This window comes from Peromyscus californicus, unplaced genomic scaffold (genome assembly GCF_007827085.1).
Source record: "Peromyscus californicus insignis strain IS unplaced genomic scaffold, ASM782708v3 Scaffold_10__1_contigs__length_136768540, whole genome shotgun sequence".
Lineage (NCBI taxonomy): Eukaryota > Metazoa > Chordata > Mammalia > Rodentia > Cricetidae > Peromyscus > Peromyscus californicus.
This window is the reverse complement of record NW_026294391.1, coordinates 133,582,993-133,604,582: the sequence shown is the minus strand read 5'-3', so window position 1 is coordinate 133,604,582 and position 21,590 is coordinate 133,582,993. Positions and strand designations below refer to the sequence as shown.

The 21,590-nt window shown below is 41.0% G+C and overlaps 1 protein-coding gene across 3 annotated transcripts in view; it reads right to left on the bottom strand.

Moving 5' to 3' along the window:
- Positions 1-21,590, bottom strand: part of LOC128112314 (X-linked lymphocyte-regulated protein 5C-like) — a 46,659-nt gene that overhangs the window by 22,561 nt on the left and 2,508 nt on the right. The window lies entirely within an intron of this gene.

The window sequence follows — 21,590 nt, the reverse complement described above, 5'->3', positions numbered from 1 at the left end:
CCATGGTTAGGAGTCTCACATGAAGACCAATATACACAACTGTCACATATATGCAGAGGGCCTAGGTCAGTCCCATGCAGGCTCCCTAGTTGTTGGTTCAGTCACTGTGAGCCCTATGAGCCCAGGTTAGTTAGTTCTATGGGTTTTCTTGTGGTGCCCTTGACACCACTAGCTCCTACAATCCTTCTTCCCCTTCTTCTGCAGGATTCCCTGAGCTCTGCCTAATGTTTGGCTATGGGTCTGCATCTGTTCCCATCAGTTGCTGGGTAGAGCCTCTCTGATGACTGGTGAATTGGGCACCAATCTATGAGTACAGCAGAATATCATTAGGAATCATTTCATTGACTTTTTTTTGCCATTTGTGTTTGGTTCTATCCTAGGTCTTTGGGGTATCCTGCCTCTGGGTCCTGGCCCTCAGGGGTAAGCTTCCTCTCAGGGTATGTGTCTCCAGCTGTCCCAGTCATTACTTGGTCACTCCCACAATTTCTGCATCATCTTTATAGGCAGGATACTGTATATCATCTTTATATATACATCTTGTAGGCAGGACAGATTGTAGGTTGAAGGGCTTGTGGTTGAATTGGTGTCCCAGTCCCTCCCCTGGAAGTCTTACCTTGTTATAGGAGATGGCCAGTTCAGGCCCTATATTCCTTATTATTAGGAGTCTTAGCTAGGGTCACCCTCATTGATTCCTTGGAGTTTCTATTGCTCTAGGTTCCTAGTTCATCCCAGAGATGCCCCCAGAGACCTCAATTTAAAACCAGATACACTGAACCTGATAGAAGAGAAAGTGGAGAATAGCCTTGAATGCATTGGCACAGGAGACAACTTCCTGAATAGAACACCAGTAGCACAGGCACTAAGATCAACAATTAATAAATGGGACCTCATGAAACTGAAAAGCTTCTATATAGCAAAGGACACCGTCAATAGGACAAACTGTCAGCCCACAGAACAGGAAAAGATTTTCACCAACTCCACATATGACAGAGGGCTAATATCCAAAATATATAAAGAACTCAAGAAACCAGACAAAGCATTCTTATCTCCAGAGTCCACATCACATTGGGCAACAGGCTTGAAGTAGCAATGCCACAAGTGTCCACATTCCCACTATGACCAGCACTCATTGTGGCTATTGGCAGGTCTACATTGATCCAACCTCCATTCCCACCGTTCATACCACTTAGCACATGCATTTACATGACCAAACAGAAATACACACACACACACACACACACACACACACACACACACACACACACACGCTTGTTTATTCTTTCCTATATATTCACCCCATGCTCCCATTTTTCTGTTTGCCTAGTTCTGTGAAGCCTTCATATATACATATACAAATAAATATATGCATTTACTAACACCCTTAGTTGCTTGCTTCTCTTTCTCTATGGTGCCATTGCTTGTCTTGCATCACTGAACTGTAGACCAACCTACTTCCCAGTTGCTTTTCAAGAGGAATATCATTTGGAGTTATTGCTCTATAGAACAGGCTGGTGTTATATTCCTAACACTAAGAACCTCTGGTGAATTGCTACAATCACACTCTTTCACACCTTATCCTCCCTTCAAACTTCAAATATCATGGCTGATAACTTTGCCTCACTGAGGAAACAGGTATGATCAACTGAGAAACACATCATCCTCCACTGTCAAATCTACTCACTGCCAGTGTATGTCTCTACTACCTGCTCTAGCACAGAGACAATGGATAAACTTTCTCAGACCCTACCGAAGATTAGCACATGCTGTTGCCCCATTGTCCATCCTCTCTCACCTCCTATAGGTAGATATCACATACTTTCTGTTCCCATCCCTTTCTCAGCTGAAGTATCTCCTCTACATTTGATCTAGTCTCTCATCAACATACTCATGTGCTTTGATCTCACATCTTTAGAGGTCATTCTTTTACCCTCATACTCTAGAAGCAGTCCTGGGTCCATGGTCCTGTACTAAGTTTATGAATATCACAATACCATGTTGTATACTAAAGTTTATATGATAGAAAAATCAGTGACTAAATTGATCACTGAATCATCTGAATGAACACCCCCACACTGCACTCATGTCTCCTCCCCATAATCCATAGCATCCACCTGAGCTCCCAAGAGTGTTAAAGGGGATTTATGAAGACAGATTAGGTACACAGAATCCTATGCCTCTGGAGTGGGTAGGACATACCAGGTTTTCCACATTGTACAACTGGAAATCCAAGGACATAGGAGGAAAGGAGCTTGCCCACGTTCTGCAGTGATGAGGTAGCACAGCCAGGAGTATGATATATTCAATGTCCTATTCCTTAAATATCCCTCTCTGCCTTAAATTGTCATAGTGACTTCTTATCTGGTACTTGTGCTGTCTGTCCTCTGAACAGTAGTAACTTGTAAGATTAAATGTAAAAGATTTTGAGCAGTCTGGGTTATGATACCTAAGGAAAACCTAACCAAACCTTCTGACCATTGAGTCACATGTGACAGAGTCCATATTTTTCATATAATTTACTTCCTATTCATCCAGATTGCTTCAAATTTTCTATGCATGTTTCCTGCTATTATCTGTGAAAGAAAAACAAGCCTCCTGGTCTAAATCATCTAGGAAGAGGGAACCTCAACTGAGAAAATGTCTCCATCAGACTGGCCTATAGGCAAGCCTGTGGGGCATTTTCTTGTTTAATGATTAATGCAGGGAGGACCCAGCCCACTGGGGCCAGTGCTATCTCTGGGCTGGTAGTCCTGGATGGTATAAGAAGACAAGATGAGCAAGCCATGAGAAGGAAAGCAGTAAGCAGCACCCCTCCATGACCTCTGTCCCAGTTCCTGCCCCCAGGTTCCTGCTTTGAATTCCTGCCCTGACTTCCCTCAGTGACAGACTATATGCTTCCCCACCCAAGTACAATACCTTTCTGGGCCTCCTTCATCTTTCTTCTCCTTGGTTTTCACTGGGGAGCTGGGTTTATGGATGACTCCAGCATGACATAGAACATAGATTAAGGAGGGCATAGGCACCTCAAAGTCAGACATGGCAAGGTTGCCTGTATTGGCAGACACTCTGAATGGGTGGACCTTTGAGAACAGAAGCCAGGATATCTGATATGCACAGGTCTGCTCAAATTCTGTCTTAGTCCTCTATCCCTCTCTTCCTCTATTTTCAGCAGAAGCTGGCCATCTTGACCATTATCCAGTGTTGAAGGATGTGCCATATATGAGACAAGCCTCCTGCCTGACAGCAGATCATTGTGATCATGGGAGTATATGGAGTATGACCACTTAGAGGATGCTACAAAAGCATGGCAATCTTAGCTAGCATAGCACTGGCTACCCAACTGGCCTTCATAGGAGCATGTGTTATATGAAACAGAACACTGAATAAAAGTCTTCTTGCTTCATACTTACTCTTCTACGTAATTAGCATATTGAGGATGGGTGGCCAAACCTAGTTCATTGGGGCTGCTCAAGCCCAGCCTTTTACCACAAAATTATGGAAATTGACTCTGGATAAAAGAAATTATTAATAATAATAGTAATAGTAATAATAATAATAATAATAATAATAATAATAATAATAATAATAATACAGTAGAAAGCATAATGGACAAATAAGACCAAGCAGGAGAATAAATTTCAGGGATGGAAGCAATAATACATTGAGACATATATAAAAGAAAAAAAACACATGACCAATATTTCTAAGAATTCTGGGATATGTGCAATAATACCAAACCTAAGAATCCACAGGATAGAAGAAGGAGTGAACTGAGGCAAAGTCTAAAGGCACAGACAATTTATTCAATAAAAGTATAGCCAAAATTTTCCCAGAATTAGAGAATTAAAGGTGCAGACAACCACAAGAGGTGTATAGAACCCAAACTAGACATGGCTAGAGAGCATCTCCATGATATGTAATGGTCCAGATGTCAAATTACAAAGCAAAGAAGCAATATTAAAAACCAGAAGGGGAAAACAACTCACGTATAGAGGCCAATATATCAAAATAACAAAGATCTCACATCAGCAACCTTAACAGCCAGGAAATTACAGAATAATATAGTTCAAGCCCTGGAACCAAAAAACGAAGATTTCTATACCCTGCAGAGTGATTTCTAAAACTGATGGAGAAATAAGAACATTTCAAGGCAAACACAGGTTAAAGTAATTCATTTCAATCAAGTCAGCACCATAGAAAATAGTACAGAGGAACAAGACCATCTCATTCATCAGAGCACAGAGGAATATATTTCATCTGAGGAGTAGATGAACAGAGGAATCTGTGAGAAGAATCTGTGGTGCCAAACACACACCCAAACACCTAAGAGTGGCTGAGGAGGAAGAAGAGAACTACCAATAATCCAGACAACCAGAACAACAACCAACAAAACTATAAGCAAGAGCAAGCCCACCTAGATAACAATCTTAAATGGAAATGGCCTCAACTCACCAATCAAAAAATGAATACTAACTGGCCAGATTTAAACAAACAAAACCAAACCAAGATGCAACCTTTTGTTGTCTAGAAGAAACATAATCCATTACCCCTGAAGATGAAAGTCCAAAACTTTATAGTCAAAGGACAGAAATGATCCTACCAAGGGAAGGTAGACTATAAACAAACCTATTCTCATACCTGAAAAAGTAGACTTCAAACCAAAACCAGTCAGAAGAGATAGAGAAAGGCACTACAGATTAACGAAGGAAACAATTCATCAAAAAGATACAATAACTGTCAATGATATATACTAGATATTTGGTATTGTAATTTCATGAAAACAACAACATTAAAGGCACAATATACCACTCTCATCTTTAGACACATCTTTCAAACTAAAAATCAATGAAGAAACTTCAGAGCTAGATTACACCATATACCAAATACCAACTGGATTTGATAGGTAGTTACAGAATATTCCATCAAATACAAATAGGGAATACACAAAGCTGGACATGGCTGGATATGCCTATAAGCTCAGAACTTGGAGAAAGGGAACAGGAGGATTGATGGCTTTCAGCCTAGCTGAAAAGAAGAAAGAGCTCTAGGTCCAATGTGACTCACTGTCTCAAGAGAAACTATTAATGGTATAATTGCTTATGCTAAAAAAAAAACCCTCAATAAATCTCAAATAAATAAGCTCATGATGAACATAAAGGTTCCAGAAAAATACAAAAAAAAAATGCAGTAGACAGCAAGAAGCAATAAAGATCAGGGCAGAGGTAAATGAACTAGAGAGTTAAATGAACTAGGGAGGAAAAGATTAATTAACAGAATCGATGAAAGCATTGATCCTTCAGAACAATAAACACAATTTTAAAAGTCTGAGGCAAACTAACCAAAAGAAAGTGATAACCAGAATTCATAAAATTAGAGATGGATTAGGAATTGTAACAACAGAGTCCAAGGAATACCCCCAAAGAGTCTAAGTCCTACCTCAGAGATTCTCATACAGTCATGCTTACTACTACACACCAGCTAAGGTAATGAACCATCCCAGTGTCCAGTACCAGAAAATATGAAGAGGCACAACAAATTTATTCAGCTGAAAGGAAAAATAAAGTAATGACATTTTCAGGAAAATTAATGGAACAGAAACTTACTATATTAAGCAAAACATCTCGGAAAGACAAATAATTCATGTTTTCTCCCCTATGGACATCCCAGAACTTACTTTTTCATGTGGGTGAGTGGAGGAAGCAAAAATTATGAAGCAAGAAATGAGATAGTGAGTTGTTTGTATTTTTGTTTAATTCATAGGAAAAGTATGCATTATCAATGTAATAAAGTAAGTTCAGATAAAAATCTATTTGGCAAACTAATGAGTAAATGTCTTTAAAACACAAGTAGTTTCCCATTTACTGAGCTTCCTCAGGGAGGGCTGGAGTAAACAGCATTATGGGATGAAGTAAAAATGGACAAAGTGGTTGGAATGTATTCAAGGGTCCTCTGCACTAAGTCCTATGTCTACTGAGCATCTAGTGTGTGCCTAGATGAGTACTTTAGTGGAGGCATCTCTATTCCTTGGATGAAAGTCATTTGGTTAGGAAAAAAAAATAGTTCAAGTAGATTCCAAAAAGAGCACCTACATGCTGAACATAGCAGGGTGGGCCAATCTCTCAGTGGCAAAGAACTGGTTTAGTTTCCAGTCACTGCATACCAGAGGGCTCCCATCCCCAATCCTTGCCAACTCCTGCTCCCTGTCTGTTGGAGCCCACTGAGGTTTCCTAGTGGCTTTACCCAGCAGGACTGCATAAGAGGATGATTGGACCACAGGCCTGGGTACCAGGTATTTGGAAGGGTCTACACTTGGCTGTATCTAGCAAGGGGGAGGTCTATTGCCCCTCCCCTTGACATTGTTATAAAAAGTCCTTTTGAATAAAGTTCTGGGCTGGTGGATAAGGATCCAGGCCCACCCAAGGCTATCCTGTGTTTCTATCTGTTCCTCTCCCCCTCTATATTTCTATTTAAGTCTCTTATCCCTCACTCCTCAAGAGTCCCTGGGGTAAATAAATGTGGGAGCTGGTCTCCCACACCTGTCTGTTCAGCAAACATTTTCAAGGAAATTACTACAATAATTTGAAAATTAAAGGCCCAAGTACACAGTCAAGTGGTCATATGTTTTGATTTTGGTTGTGGGAATTGAACTCAGGGCTTACATGTGCTAGGCATGTACTCAACCACTGACCTATATCTCCAGGTCAAATCACTGTTTAAGCAGAAGCCACATGGCCTGCCAAAGCCATCATAGGGATAGGTCCTGAGCATGGGTGCGTATGCTGAATGAGTAAGAGGTGCATTATAGTTCAGGCAGTCTTTAAAAGAGGGTGACACTTTCACAGGATGCTTCACACCTTTGGCCCATGACACTACATGCCCTACAACAGTGGAGAAAGACCCTGGTGTAGCTGAAGTTTTCCTGTGTCCACCCAGCTCCTGCAGCCGCTCAGACCCAAGTAAACACACAGACACTTATATTGCTTATAAACTGTATGGCTGTGGCAGGCTTCTTGCTATCTAGTTCTTATATCTTAAATTAACCCATTTCTATTAATCTATACATTGACATGTGGCTTGTGGCTTACCTGGCTTACCTGTACTTTACTCTTGCTTCTCATGGCGGTGGCTGGCAGCGTCTCCTGACTCAGCCTTCCTGTTCCCAGAATTCTCCTCTCTGCTTATCCCGCCTATACTATACTTCCTGCCTGGCTACTGGCCAATAAGCATTTTATTTATCAACCAAATCAGAGCAACACATTCACAGCATACAGAGCGATTGATATCCACAGCATCCTGGAATTATATTGCTGTGTGCTGAGGGGTCTCCACTCCCATGGCTTTCACACACCTTTCACCTATATTACTGCATATGTCTTATACCTGGTCTTTCTGCTTCCTCAGACCTCACATGCTACTATTCCTCTATTCCACTGACATCAGAGTAACCATTCTGGAAACTAGACATAATAGGTGTCTATTTATAGCCCTCTGCAGACACTCTTTCTAGTGTGCAGTTAAGTTTCTTTAACTGGTATTCTAGATCTTTCCTGACCAGGGCCATACTTACTTAACTGTCTAGCCTCATCTCTCATCCTGTCCCACAGATCCCATTCGCCTGGAAATCTGTTTCACTATTCCTTGAGTGAATAGTGCTATTGTATCCCTATAACACTTACACAAAAAATATTCAACGTCTGAGCACCTTCTCTTTCTTTTTCATTTAAAAATAATTATTTAATATATTCAGAGAGCCAGCTCAGAGGATAGACATAATTTAAGTTATTTAAAATGATTGCTAGATAATATATAATGGGAAACTAAAAAGTATACTTAGCAAGTGGAAAACTGGATAGTGTATCTAATTCTAGCAATTCAAAGGAAACTCTTCAACCTACAGCCATCCCACTGGGCCAGCAGGGAAGTGCTTTGTGGTAAGAAGCACCTAGTCTTATAAACAAACTCCCCAGGAATTGTAATGTCTAGACCCTCAAAATTACATGTAGGCATGAAAAAAGTGATAACAATGACAAAAATGCATAAACAAATAGATGAACTGTGGGAATAAACACAAAAACATGAACTCAGCCATATTATGTAAAAGATATACAGTTTTTCTTTGCATAAATTGCTAATATGTGTAGATATAACCAACCGTCTTATTAAATAAGAAACACAGAGCCGATTCAGAGAAGAAAGCCAAGAGGTCAGAGCTAAGAGCCTCACCCTTCCTGCTTCAGCGATCCTCTTCAGCCAAGAGAGCTCTCTGAAAAGGGGCCTACTTCCTGTGTGTATGTCTTTATAAAGACTTTCTGTTCTGCCTTCTCATTGGTTGTAAACCCATGCCTCATCACTGCCTGTCTGTAAAGACTTCCAGGTCTTCTATGGTTGGTATTGAGATTAAAGGCGTGTGTCTCCAATGCTGTGCTGAACACACAGAGATCTACCTAGCTCTGTCTACCAAGTGCTGGGATTAAAGGCGTGTGCCGCCACCGCCATGCTCTTGCTATGGCTCTAATAGCTCTGACCCCCGGGCAACTTTTTTTATTAACATACAATTAAAATCACATTTCAGTACAGGTAAAATACCACCATAAATATGGCTATAACACAATTTTTATATAAATAAAAGAGACAAAAAACAATAATGTAAAAAAAAAAACTAATAGCAACTGGGGCTAGGGAGTTAGTTCAGTAGGTACAAGTGCTGGGTGTGCAAGTGTAAGGATCTGAGCTCTGATCCCCAGCACCCACAAAAAAACCTGAACTTGGCTGTTGTCCTTGCAACTCCAGCATGGGAAAAGGGCAGGAGCCCCAGGAGTACCAGAAGCAGGAAGATTTCAGGTGCTTCTTGGCCAGCTGCCTCCCTAAAAAACAGTGAGCTCCAAGTTCAGTGAGAGACACTGTATTAAATGAATAAGGTACAACCAAAGCCCTCCTCTGACCTATGTGTGTGTACAGATACATGCATACACCACACATGTGAATATGGTACACATAATAAATAGTAATAATAACAGCAACAACAATAATAACAACCTAGCAAGGGACAATCTGGGCAATCTTGGTACTTGGAATTGCCACCTGTTCTACTGTCAACCCAGAAAATATATCTTAGATAATAGAGCTTCTGAGAGCTTCTAGTGAACTAGTTTTGTTTGAGGCTGACTCTTTTTTTTTTTTTTTTGATTATCAGTATCTTTTATTAGTGAAATGTGTCTTTCCTGTGGCATAAGCCTTTTGTATGCTGTGAATATGTATTACCCTCATTTGCTAATACAAAGCTGATTGGCTGATAGCTGGGCAGGAAGAGATTGAGCTCCAGAGCAAGGCTAGTAGAATTCTGGGAAGAGGAAGGGCAGAGTCAGGGAGCTGGCAAACCACAGAAGCAAGATGAGAATGCCACAGTGAGGAAAGGTACCAAGCCATGTTGCTAAACATAGATAAGAATTATGAGTTAAATTAAATGTAAGCGTTACCTAGCAGCAAGCCTGAGCTACCAGCCGAGCATTTATAATTAATATAAGCCTCTGTGTGGTAATTTGGGAAGCAGCTGCTAGGTATTTGGGAATGGCCAGTCAGGAGAGAAAACATCCATTTAAATGTCTTTGTAACCAAGTGAAATAAAAAACTGTACTTAAGTTAAAGAGTAACTATACCAAAATATCAGTATTAGGTCCAAAAATAACTAAATGCTTTTTCAGAAAGCAAAGTTAACATTTTTCTGCAATTAAGTCAGCTTATATTATGAGTTCAGGCTGGACCCTATATGAATGGTCTGCAACCCAACAGTGACCATAGAACCTCTAAATTGGGCTGGTGTCTGATTCATATATTTAGGAAAGCAATATTTTTAGTTTTATCTTAAAATTATTTGTTGTCTTATAAATTGAATTGGTTCAGCATTCCAAATTTATGCACATGAAATAACTTATTATTTTGATTAATTAAAATAAGTATGTAATTCACAGAGTACACACTAACTTTACTGTGTATTAGGGAACCAAGGAAGCCTAGCATTGTGATAAGCAGTTGTTTGATCCTTACAACACAATTAATGAAAATGAGAACAAGGGTTTACAGTAAACATTTATCCATTGGAATCCTACATTCTGGCTCCTAGATTTACACATGCATATCTTCCCTTATGTTGAATACTCTCCTATTAGGTCAAACTGCAGGACCCCTATTCTCTCTGTATAAAACAACTAATTATGAAATTTTTTTTTTCTAAACAATGTCTAGTCCATTTGTATTTGACAAATTCAGAGAAAATAATTTCATTATCTATCCTATTTTGTTAAGTCCAAAATGTATCTAATTCACTTTCTATCCTAATTAATCTTCAACTATAACTAACTAACCTTCAACTATAACTAACTAATCTTCAACTCCCTCAGAGACCCAAGAAGGAAATAATATTAGCTAACAAAAATAAAAACAGAAAGTGCATGCAAGCAACTTCCAAAAAATTTGTGAGTTGACAGAAACAGCCAGCTGCCTGGACAGTCACCTGAGGTTTCTCCACAGTGTTGGGGCATCATCTTCAGCCTATAGGCTTAGCATATCTGACAGACTCATTTGTGAAGTAGGATGTACACAAGGTCGACAGTTCAACCTCACATTGGGTGAGAGCAGTCCATGTACCAGAAACACCTGAATTCCACTAGTGTCATGTCATGATTCAGGATTTTAAATTCTGGAAATTGTTGTTGATTTTTTAATTCAGCTGTCCATTCTTGGCTGTGTATATATGGCTTCATCTTAGCATCCCGTTCTTCTCCACATCCCTCTGTCAAATGCCAGTTTACTATTGCGAGGCGTGAGCTTAGTTACTCTTCAAGAATAACTGTTTCAGCTGCTGTTCCATTGCACATCAGAAGCCATCGGCCCACTGCCTATTCAGCTGCCTTCGAAGAAAAGGGCACTGTACCTTTTCCAAATTGCGAAGGCCACTTCAGGGATGGTGCCATATTGTCCTGGCCTCAGAAGATGCCTTTTGATAAAGCCATAACCACACTCGTTTTGGCAAGAATCAGTAGTCCTTTGTTTCATGTCCTGTCGGTCCATTTTGTCAGCAGTTGATTCAAGGATACTTTGTTGTCCAGTGGCTAACTTTTGCCACAATGAAAGTTAACTCCATATGCAGTTTCTTCAATGCCCATATTTTCTCTGAAGTAGATTGGTACTGCCAGGAGCCGACATGTCTCATAATCATAACAAAAAAGAAAAATTTTCTAAGTTATCAAAACATTCCAAATGCCATATTCTGTAGATCTCCGAAGGGTTTGAAGATGACCTGTCTAAAACACATCTATTCAATTTTTAAAACATATCCAATATGACTACAACTTCCACTGTAATGTCTAACTACTAACTTTCATCTCCCTACATCCTAATAGTTGGTAATAATAACATTCAAGGATCAGAAAATTGCATTGTTAAATGAACGGTATAAGTACAATTAGAAATATACATACAGCATTTTCTAACAATATCAACTTCAATATATATAATTTGTATACAATATAAAACAATCCAATCCAATGTAAAGTATTTAAAACTAGTAATTGTCTTTTCTTCTTTCTTTCTCTTTTTTTTTTTTTAATTTATTTTAATTTATTTTGCAATACAATTCAGTTCTACATATCGGTCACGGATTCCCTTGTTCTCCCCCCTCCCGTCCCCCTCACCTTCCCCCCAACGCCCCCCCCTCATTCCCATCTCCTCCAGGGCAAAGCCTTCCCCACAGACTGAGGTCAACCTGGTAGACTCAGTCCAGGTAGGTCTAGTCCCCTCCTCCCAGGCCGAGCCAAACAATCCTGCATAGGCCCCAGGTTTCAAACAGCCAACTCATGCAATGAGCACAAGATCTGGTCCCACTGCCTGGATGCCTCCCAAACAGATCAAGCCAATCAACTGTCTCACCCATTCGGGGGGCCTGATCCAGTGTGGACCCCTCAGCCATTGGTTCATAGTTCATGTGTTTCCATTCATTTGGCTATTTGTCCCTGTGCTTTATCCAACCTTGGTCTCAACAATTCTCGCTCATATAAACCCTCCTCATTCTCGTTAATTGGACTCCCAGAGATCCACCCAGGGCCTAGTCATGGATCTCTGCATCCAGATCCCTCAGTAGTTGGATGAGGTTTCTAGCACAACAATTAGGGTGTTTGGCCATCCCATCACCAGAGTAGGTCAGTTCAGGCTGTCTCTCGACCATTGCCGGCAGTCTGTTGTGTGGGTATCTTTGTGGATTTCTGTGGGCCTCTCTAGCACTTTGCTTCTTCCTGTTCTCATGTGGTCTTTATTTACCATGGTCTCCTATTCCTTGTTCTCCCTCTCTGTTGTTGATCCAGCTGGGATCTCCCGCTCCCCCAAGCTCTCTTTCCCTCGACCCTCGCCTTTCATTACCCCCACTCATGTCCAGGCTGTTCATGTAGATCTCATTCCATTTCTCTGTCATTGGGCGATCCCTGTGTCTTTCTTGGGGTCCTGTTTTCCGGGTAGCCTCCCTGGTGATCTGAGTAGCAGACAATTCATCCTTGTTTCATGTCTAGTATCCTGCTATGAGTGAGTACATACCATGTTTGTCTTTCTGAGTCTGGGTTACCTCACTCAGGATGATTTTTTCTAGATCCATCCATTTGTCTGCAAACCTCATGATGCCATTGTTTTTTTCTGCTGAGTAGTATTCCATTGTGTATATGTACCACATTTTGTTTATCCATTCTTCAGTTGAAGGGCATCTGGGTTGTTTCCATGTTCTGGCTATTACAAACAATGCTGATATGAACATAGCTGAACAAGTGCTCTTATGGTGTGGTTGAGCATTTCTTGGGTATATGCCTAAGAGTGGTATAGCTGGATCTTGGGGGAGATTGATTCCCAATTTTCTAAGAAAGCGCCATATTGATTTCCAAAGTGGTTGTACAAGCTTGCATTCCCACCAGCAGTGGAGGAGAGTTCCCCTAGCTCCACATCCTCTCCAGCATAAGGTGTCTTCAGTGTTTTTGATCTTAGCCATTCTGACAGGCGTAAGGTGGTATCTCAGAGTTGTTTTGATTTGCATTTCCCTGATGATTAGGGATGATGAGCAATTCCTTAAATGTCTTTCGGCCATTTGAGTTTCCTCTGTTGAGAATTCTCTGTTTAGTTCTATAGCCCATTTCTTAATTGGACTGTTGGGCATTTTGATGTCTAATTTCTTGAGTTCCTTATATATTCTGGATATCAGTCCTCTGTCAGATGTGGGGTTGGTGAAGATCTTTTCCCATTCTGTAGGCTGTCGCTTTGCCTTGTTGACCGTATCCTTTGCTCTACAAAAGCTTCTCAGTTTCAAAAGGTCCCATTGATTGATTGTTTCTCTCAGAGTCTGTGCTACTGGTGTTCTATTTAGGAAGTAGTCTCCAATGCCAATGCGTTCAAGACTACTTCCTACTTTCTCTTCTAGCAGGTTCAGAGTAGCTGGATTTATGTTGAGGTCCTTGATCCACTTGGACTTAAGTTTTGTGCACGGTGATAGATATGGATCTATTTGCAGCCTTCTACATGTTGATATCCAGTTTTGCCAGCACCATTTGTTGAAGATGCTTTCTTTTTTCCATTGTGCACTTTTGGCTTCTTTGTCAAAAATTATATGTTCATAGGTGTGCGGATTAATGTCAGGGTCTTCAATTCGATTCCATTGGTCCACATGTCGGTTTCTATGCCAGTACCAAGCTGTTTTTATTACTGTAGCTCTATAGTAGAGCTTGAAGTCAGGGATCGTGATGCCTCCAGAAGTTGTGTTATTGTACAGGATTCCTTTGGCTATCCTGGGTTTTTTGTTTTTCCATATGAATTTGAGTATTATTCTTTCCAGGTCTGTGAAGAATTGTGTTGGTATTTTGATGGGGATTGCATTGAATCTGTAGATTGCTTTTGGTAAGATTGCCATTTTTACTATGTTAGTCCTGCCTATCCATGAGCATGGGAGATCTTTCCATTTTCTGACATCTTCTTCAATTTCTTTTTTCAGGGACTTAAAGTTCTTGTCATATAGGTCCTTCACTTGCTTGGTTAGTGTTACCCCAAGGTATTTTATGTCATTTGTGGCTATAGTAAAGGGTGATGTATCTCTGATTTCCTTCTCCACTTCTTTGTCCATTGTATATAGGAGGGCTACTGATTTTTTTGAGTTGATCTTGTATCCTGCTATGTTGCTGAAGGTGTTTATAAGCTGTATCAGTTCCTTGGTGGCATCTTTGGGGTCGCTCAAGTATACTATCATGTCATCTGCAAATAGGGAAAGCTTGACTTCTTCCTTTCCAATTTGTATCCCCTTAATCTCCTTATGTTGTCTTATTGCTCTGGCTAGAACTTCAAGTACTATATTGAATAAGTATGGGGAGAGTGGACAGCCTTGCCTCGTTCCTGATTTTAGTGGAATTGCTTTGAGTTTCTCTCCATTTAATTTGATGTTGGCTGTTGGCTTGCTGTAAATTGCCTTTATTATGTTTAGGTATGTTCCCTGTATTCCTGATCGCTCTAATACCTTTATCATGAAGGGGTGTTGGATTTTGTCAAATGCCTTTTCTGCATCCAGTGAGATGATCATATGGTTTTTTTCTTTGAGTTTGTTTATATGGTGTATTATATTGACGGACTTTCGTATGTTGAACCACCCTTGCATCCCTGGAATGAATCCTACTTGATCATGGTGGATAATTGTTTTGATGTGTTCTTGGAGTCTGTTTGCCAGTATTTTATTGAGTATTTTTGCATCAATGTTCATGAGGGAGATCGGTCTGTAGTTCTCTTTCTTTGTTGTATCCTTGTTTGGTTTAGGAATTAGGGTAATTGTAGCCTCGTAGAAGGAGTTTGGTAATGTTCCTTCTGTTTCTATTGTGTGGAACAATTTAGAGAGTATTGGTATTAACTCTTCTTTGAAGATCTGGTAGAATTCTGCGCTGAAACCATCTGGTCCTGGGCTTTTTTTGGTTGGGAGACTTTTAATGACTGTTTCTATTTCGTTAGGGGTTATTGGACTATTTAAATAGTTTATCTGGTCTTGATTTAACTTAGGTATGTGGTACCTATCCAGAAAGTTATCCATTTCTTTTAGGTTTTCCAGTTTTGTCGAATAGAGGTTTTTGAAGTATGACCTGATGATTCTCTGGATTTCCTCAATGTCTGTTGTTATGTCCCCCTTTTCATTTCTGATTTTGTTGATTTGGATGCTCTCTCTCTGTCTTTTGGTTAGTTTGGATAAGGGCTTGTCTATCTTGTTGATTTTCTCAAAGAACCAACTCTTTGTTTCATTAATTTTTTGTATTGTTCTCTTTGTTTCTATTTTATTGATTTCAGCTCTCACTTTGATAATTTCCTGGCGTCTATTTTTCCTGGGAGACTGTGCTTCTTCTTGTTCTAGAGCTTTCAGGTATGCTGTTAAGTCTCTAGTGTGAGATTTCTCCAACTTATTTATGTGGGCATTTAGTGCTATGAATTTCCCTCTTAGTACTGCTTTCATAGTGTCCCATAAATTTGGATATGTGGTGTCTTCATTTTCATTGATCTCTAGGAAGTCTTTAATTTCTTTCTTTATTTCTTCCTTAACCCATTGGTGATTCAGTTGGGTATTATTCAGTTTCCATGAGATTGCAGGTTTTCTGTAGTTTTTGTTGTTGTTGAAATCCAATTTTAGACCATGGTGGTCTGATAGAACACAGGAGGTTATTCCAATTCTTTTGTATCTGTTTAGATTTGTTTTGTGGCCAAGTATGTGGTCAATTTTAGAGAAGGTTCCATGGGGTGCTGAGAAGAAGGTATATTCTTTTTTGTTAGGATGGAATGTTCTGTAGATATCGATTAAGTCCATTTGAGTCATGACATCAGTTAAGTCCTTTATTTCTCTGTTAAGTTTCAATTTGGGAGATCTGTCCAGTGGTGAAAGTGGGGTGTTGAGGTCTCCCACTATTAATGTGTGGGGTTTTATATGTGATTTAAGCTTTAGTAATGTTTCTTTTACATATGTGGGTGCCCTTGTGTTTGGGGCATAAATATTCAGAATTGAGACTTCATCTTGGTGGATCTTTCCTGTGATGAGTATGTAATGCCCTTCTTGATCTCTTTTGATTGATTTTAGTTTGAAGTCTATTTTGCTGGATATCAGGATGGCTACACCCGCTTGTTTCTTAAGACCGTTTGATTGGAAAGTCTTTTCCCAGCCTTTTATTTTTAGGTAGTGTCTATCTTCGAATTTGAGATGTGTTTCTTGTATGCAGCAGAAAGATGGGTCCTGCTTTCGTATCCATTCTGTAAGCCTATGTCTTTTTATAGGTGAATTAAGTCCATTGATATTGAGGGAAATTAATGACCAGTGATTGTTCATTTCTGTTATTTTTTGGTGGTGATGTGTGGGTACTTCTATACGTTGGGGTTTACTGCTGTGGCTTTATCTGTTGCCTGTGTTTTCGAGGGTGTATCTGACTTCCTTAGGTTGGAATTTTCCTTCTAGTGCTTTCTGTAGGGCTGGGTTTGTGGATAAGTATTGTTTAAATCTGGCTTTGTCATGGAATGTCTTGTTCACTCCATCTATGGTGATTGAAAGTTTTGCTGGGTATATTAGTCTAGGCTGACATCCATGGTCTCTTAGTGTCTGCATTACATCTGTCCAGGTTCTTCTGGCTTACAAAGTCTCCATTGAGAAATCGGGTGTTATTCTGATGGGTTTGCCTTTATATGTCACTTGGCCTTTTTCCTTTGCTGCTCTTAATATTCTTTCTTTATTCTGTACGTTTAGTTGTTTAACTATTATGTGGCGAGGGGACTTTTTTTGGGGGTCTAGTCTGTTTGGTGTTCTATAAGCTTCTTGTATCTTCATAGGCATTTCCTTCTTTAAGTTGGGAAAATTTTCTTCTATGATCTTGTTGAATATATTTTCTGTGCCCTTGAGTTGGTATTCTTCTCCTTCTTCGACCCCTATTATTCTTAGGTTTGGTCTTTTCATGGTGTCCCAAATTTCTTGGACATTTTGGTTCATGACTTTGTTGGCTTTAGTGTTTTCTTTGACTGATGAATGTATTTCTTCTACTGTATCTTCAACGCTAGAGATCCTCTCTTCCATCTCTTGCATTCTGTTGATTATACTTGCATCTGAAGTTCCCAATCGTTTTCTCAGATTTTCTATTTCCAGCATTCCCTCTGTTTGTGTCTTCTTCATTTTTTCTATTTCCCTTTTCAGGTCTTGGACTGTTTCCTTCATTTGTTTCATTGATTTTTCTTGATTTTCTCTCAGTATTTTATTGTTTTCTTCCAGAACTTTATTGATTTCTTCTAATTTGTTTGCCCTTTCCTCTAGTTGTTTACAGCGTTCTTCACATTTTTTTGTCTTTTCCTCTACACAAGCCTCTAGCTTCTTCATGATGTCATTCATAAGGCTGTTTTCTTCTGCTTCTTCCAATTTCTGATGTTCAGGTCTAGGTGTTGGAGGAGGGCTAGGGCCTGGTGATGCTGTATTGCTATTCATTTTGTTGTATATGTTTCTGCCTTGACGTCTGCCCATCTCCTTGTGCTTCGTTACTGGCCTTATCCGCACACTTGGTTCAGCCAGACCAGTGTTCCAAAAGGGAAGTCCGGAGCAAGATGGGAGCTGGGGGCCGGCCTCTAAGTCTCAGGAAGAGGCTTGGGGCTCAGGCGGATGGGCGTGGGGGCAGGGCGTGGAGACTGCAGGGCCTGCCAGGGGTCTTGGAGAAGGGGATCCTTCCCGGTGGGGCTAGCAGGGAACCTGCCGGGTGGCCAGAACCTGGGGCCAAGTTGGGTAGGTCTTCCCTGGAGTGGCTGGTGCCCAGGGATGGGGTCTGGGGCAAGGAAGGGTACTCACCAGTTTTCCAAAAGGGAAGTCCGGAGCAAGATGGGAGCTGGGGGCCGGCCTCTAAGTCTCAGGAAGAGGCTTGGGGCTCAGGGGAATGGGCGTGGGGGCAGAGCGTGGAGACTGCAGGGTCTGCCAGGGGTCTTGGAGAAGGGGATCCTTCCCGGTGGGGCTAGCAGGGAACCTGCCCGGTGGCCAGAACCTGGGGCCAAGTTGGGCAGGTCTTCCCTGGAGTGGCTGGTGCCCAGGGATGGGGTCCGGGGCCGAGGCTGACTCTTGAGTCCCAAGCATTGCTACAGGGCCAAAGGGAATACAAGTATGCTAGAGATGAGCAAGCCCAGTAACCCACAAGCAGACAGCTGTTCTGAGTTCCTATGTTTCCAAAAGACAATAAGGAAAAGCAAACAAACCTGTCCATGGGTGAGTAGAAGACTGAACTTGGTGTCACAGACTAGATAGAGCAGCTAATGTGGTATTACACAGTCAATTTTTACACTGGATTTCAAATTCAAATGAAAACACTGTTTCATAAAATGGATAGTAAACACTGAATAGATGTGTGCACTCGCTAGTGCAGATTATGCCTTGGAAACCTAGTTACTTTCATATCTACAAAAGAACTGATTCCTTTAATCCCTTATTCTCTCAAACTCTGTGTCTTCCGTGCATGAGTTTGTTATGCTAAGAGAATTATGTTAAGAGAAACAATACTGCATTATGGAAACCAAGCCTCATTTAGACCTCAAGGTCTCTTAAATCCTTGTAACAATTGGTACCTCCAACAGAAGCAATCAACATAAAGGAAATCTTTCCAGAAGGTGTCAATGACATACAGGAAGTCACCTGTGTCTCCAAAAACCAGGAACAGTTGAAGAGCAGTGACCATAAAAATTTGGTGTTGGCAGAGAATCTGTAGTTTTGGTAACAAAATAAAATAGGAAACTATCAGAGCAACACAGGAGAGAGTACAAAGTCCACCCTGCAGTAATCTGCCCTGCTTGTGGAACTGCAACTGCAGAAGGCTGTAACCACCACTTGAGACGGAGAGCCTCAGAAAACCCATCAAGTGTTCTCAGTGAGAGCCATTTTAAAGAAAGAGGGGGGAGTTAATTTAAAAAGCTCAGTCGGGCAGTGTTAAGGCACTGGCAGAGTGAACTCAGGCCCCAGAAAAACTCTCTCCTCATCACTGTCAGAGTAGCTGCAAGAAGCTATTTCTTTTTATTTTTAAAGTTTTATGTGTATGGATGTTTTACCTGCATGTATGCCTGTGTATCAAATGTGTGCAGTGCCCTAGGAGGCCAGAAAAAGGCATTGGATCCCCTGGGACTGAAGTTACATGTGGGTGTGAGCTGCTATGTGGGTGCTGAGAACTGAACCTGGCTCCTCTGTGAGAGCAGCCAGGGCTCCTAACCACTGAGCCATCTCTGCACTCCCAGGAGGCTAATTTGAAAAGACCCCTGATGAGTTAGTTGGTGACTTGGAGACATAGAGGAAAAAGATCCTTACTGCAGCACACACTCTTGGAACCCACAGATACTGTCACAGTACTAAATGCTCTAGCCTAGCCTCCAGAGTACCTCTAGACTGGGAGTGGGAAGAGTATTTGAGTTGGAACCACATGGTATTCAGGAAAGTACAAATGCGGTCTGAACAGTAGCATGAAGTGAAATCCACACACAGGCTGCAAGCATGTGCCCCTAAACTTTGGAAGGATTGCCTAGTAGTGTGAGCAGCATTCATAGCCCAAGCTATGAAGTATTCCCAGAAATGTGACCCAAATCTTTCTAGGCCTCACAAAGGACCTCCTTGCAACATGACCAACCCTATTCATGAAAGAACCAGCATCTGCCACCAGACCTGCAAAAAAGCCATCCAGTGGCCTGAATGACAACTGCCAGGAAAGGATCTCCTAGAAACCCTGTCTCATTTTTTAATCCTAGAATTCCCTATACTTAAGTCCAAAGGGGCAACAACTATGCAATGGAAGTTTTGCTGGGTCTGTTTGTGTGTATGTGTGTGTGTTTGCATGGTGCATGCATGTGGGCTCTCCTGTGTCATGTTCACTTTTATGAAGGGGTGACAGCACGTGTTTGTGAAGAGTTGTGTGGAGGCCAGAGGTCAGCCTCAGGTATCATTCCTCAGGAGCTTTCTACATTGTTTTCTCAAACAGCATCTCTCATTGGCCCTAAAATTCAATGAGAATACAAGGCTAGCTGGCCAGGGAGATCCAGGAACCCACTTGTCTTTGCCTTTTCAAAGCTGGAATCAAAAGTGAAAGCCACCCTGTCTAGCTTTTCACATGGGTTCTGAAGATCAAACTCAAATCCTTATGCCTTCAGGCCAAGCACTTTACATACTGAGGTAAGCACCTCACCCTGGCAATGTGAATTACTAATAAACCTTTTCTGGTTGAAGACTGATTTATATTTCTTAATTTGAAAGTTAGCATAACACCACTGGAACAAGACATTTCTTGTCCTGAGACAGCATTAAAAGACTAAACAGTGTTGTAGAGTATTATTTTAAGATGTGTTACATTTGTTTATGCCATGGAACATTTGTTTAACGATGCAAAGATATTTTGCATTCCTTTATGTTGAATTTTTTAACTCTGTGAAGCTGTGTTACTTTGCCTGTCTAAAACACCTGATGGTCTAATAAGGAGCTGAACAGCCAATAGCGAGGCAGGAGAAAGGATAGGCCGGGCTGCCAGGCAGAGAGAATATACAGAAGGAGAAATCTGGGAAGAGAAGATCAAGGGATGAGAAAAGGAGGAGAGGAGGACATCAGGGGCCAGGCACCCAGCTACACAGCAAGCCACGGACTATGAAGTAAAGAAAGGTATAGAGAAATAGAGAAAGTAAAAGCCCAGAGGCAAAAGATAGATGGGATAATTTAAGAAAAGCTGGCTAGAAACAAGCCAAGCTGAGGCCAGGAATTTATAAGTAATAATAAGACTCCATTTAGGACCTGGGTGGTGGGATCCCAAAGAATTAAGAGTAAAAAAACAACCAACTACAAAAGAGTCTCCTTCCTGTTTTCCTTTTACCCACTGAAAGGATTAACTAGGACCAAAGAGCCACCAAGTATTTCCTTGTGGTATCTGTACATGTCTGAACAGTCTGCACCCCATGACCACACCACGGGAAACAAGCTCTTAAGGAATATGTTAGCTATATTTGAGCTAACTGATTAGGAAATAGTGGGGCTTCCCATCCCCTCAATTTTATGCATTGGCATGGCTCAGCAAGTTAGATCTTTAAAACCTTTCCAGTGTCAAGCAATGGAATTTTGGAGGAATTCCTGAGGTTCACAAATGGTTATTTACTTAAGGAATGTGGGAACTGGCATTCTGCTAGACTTCTAAATTAAAGAACAACAAAAGCCAAGTCAGTGAATATCCTGTTTCCTCTACAACCTTTAGGCTTACTCTAATTACCATTTCCAAAGGAGCAGCCCTCATCTTAAAATTTGCTCTGCTTCTCAATGTCTACAATAAGTTTCAGTAAGGCTGACAGTTAAAAGTGTAGACACCAACTTGGAGGCCACTATGTTCAATGTAAGGGGCAAGACATGAAAGGACAAATGATTGAAGATGCAACCCAGAGGTCCTATGGTACACACCCCACACACTCCCCCCCCCCCCCCCCCCCCCCCCCGCCCCAGGCCATGGAGACAGAAAATAGATAGATGACTACTGGGGAGTTCATGTCTAGAGGAGAAAGAGCTCCAGTCTGGGGAAAAG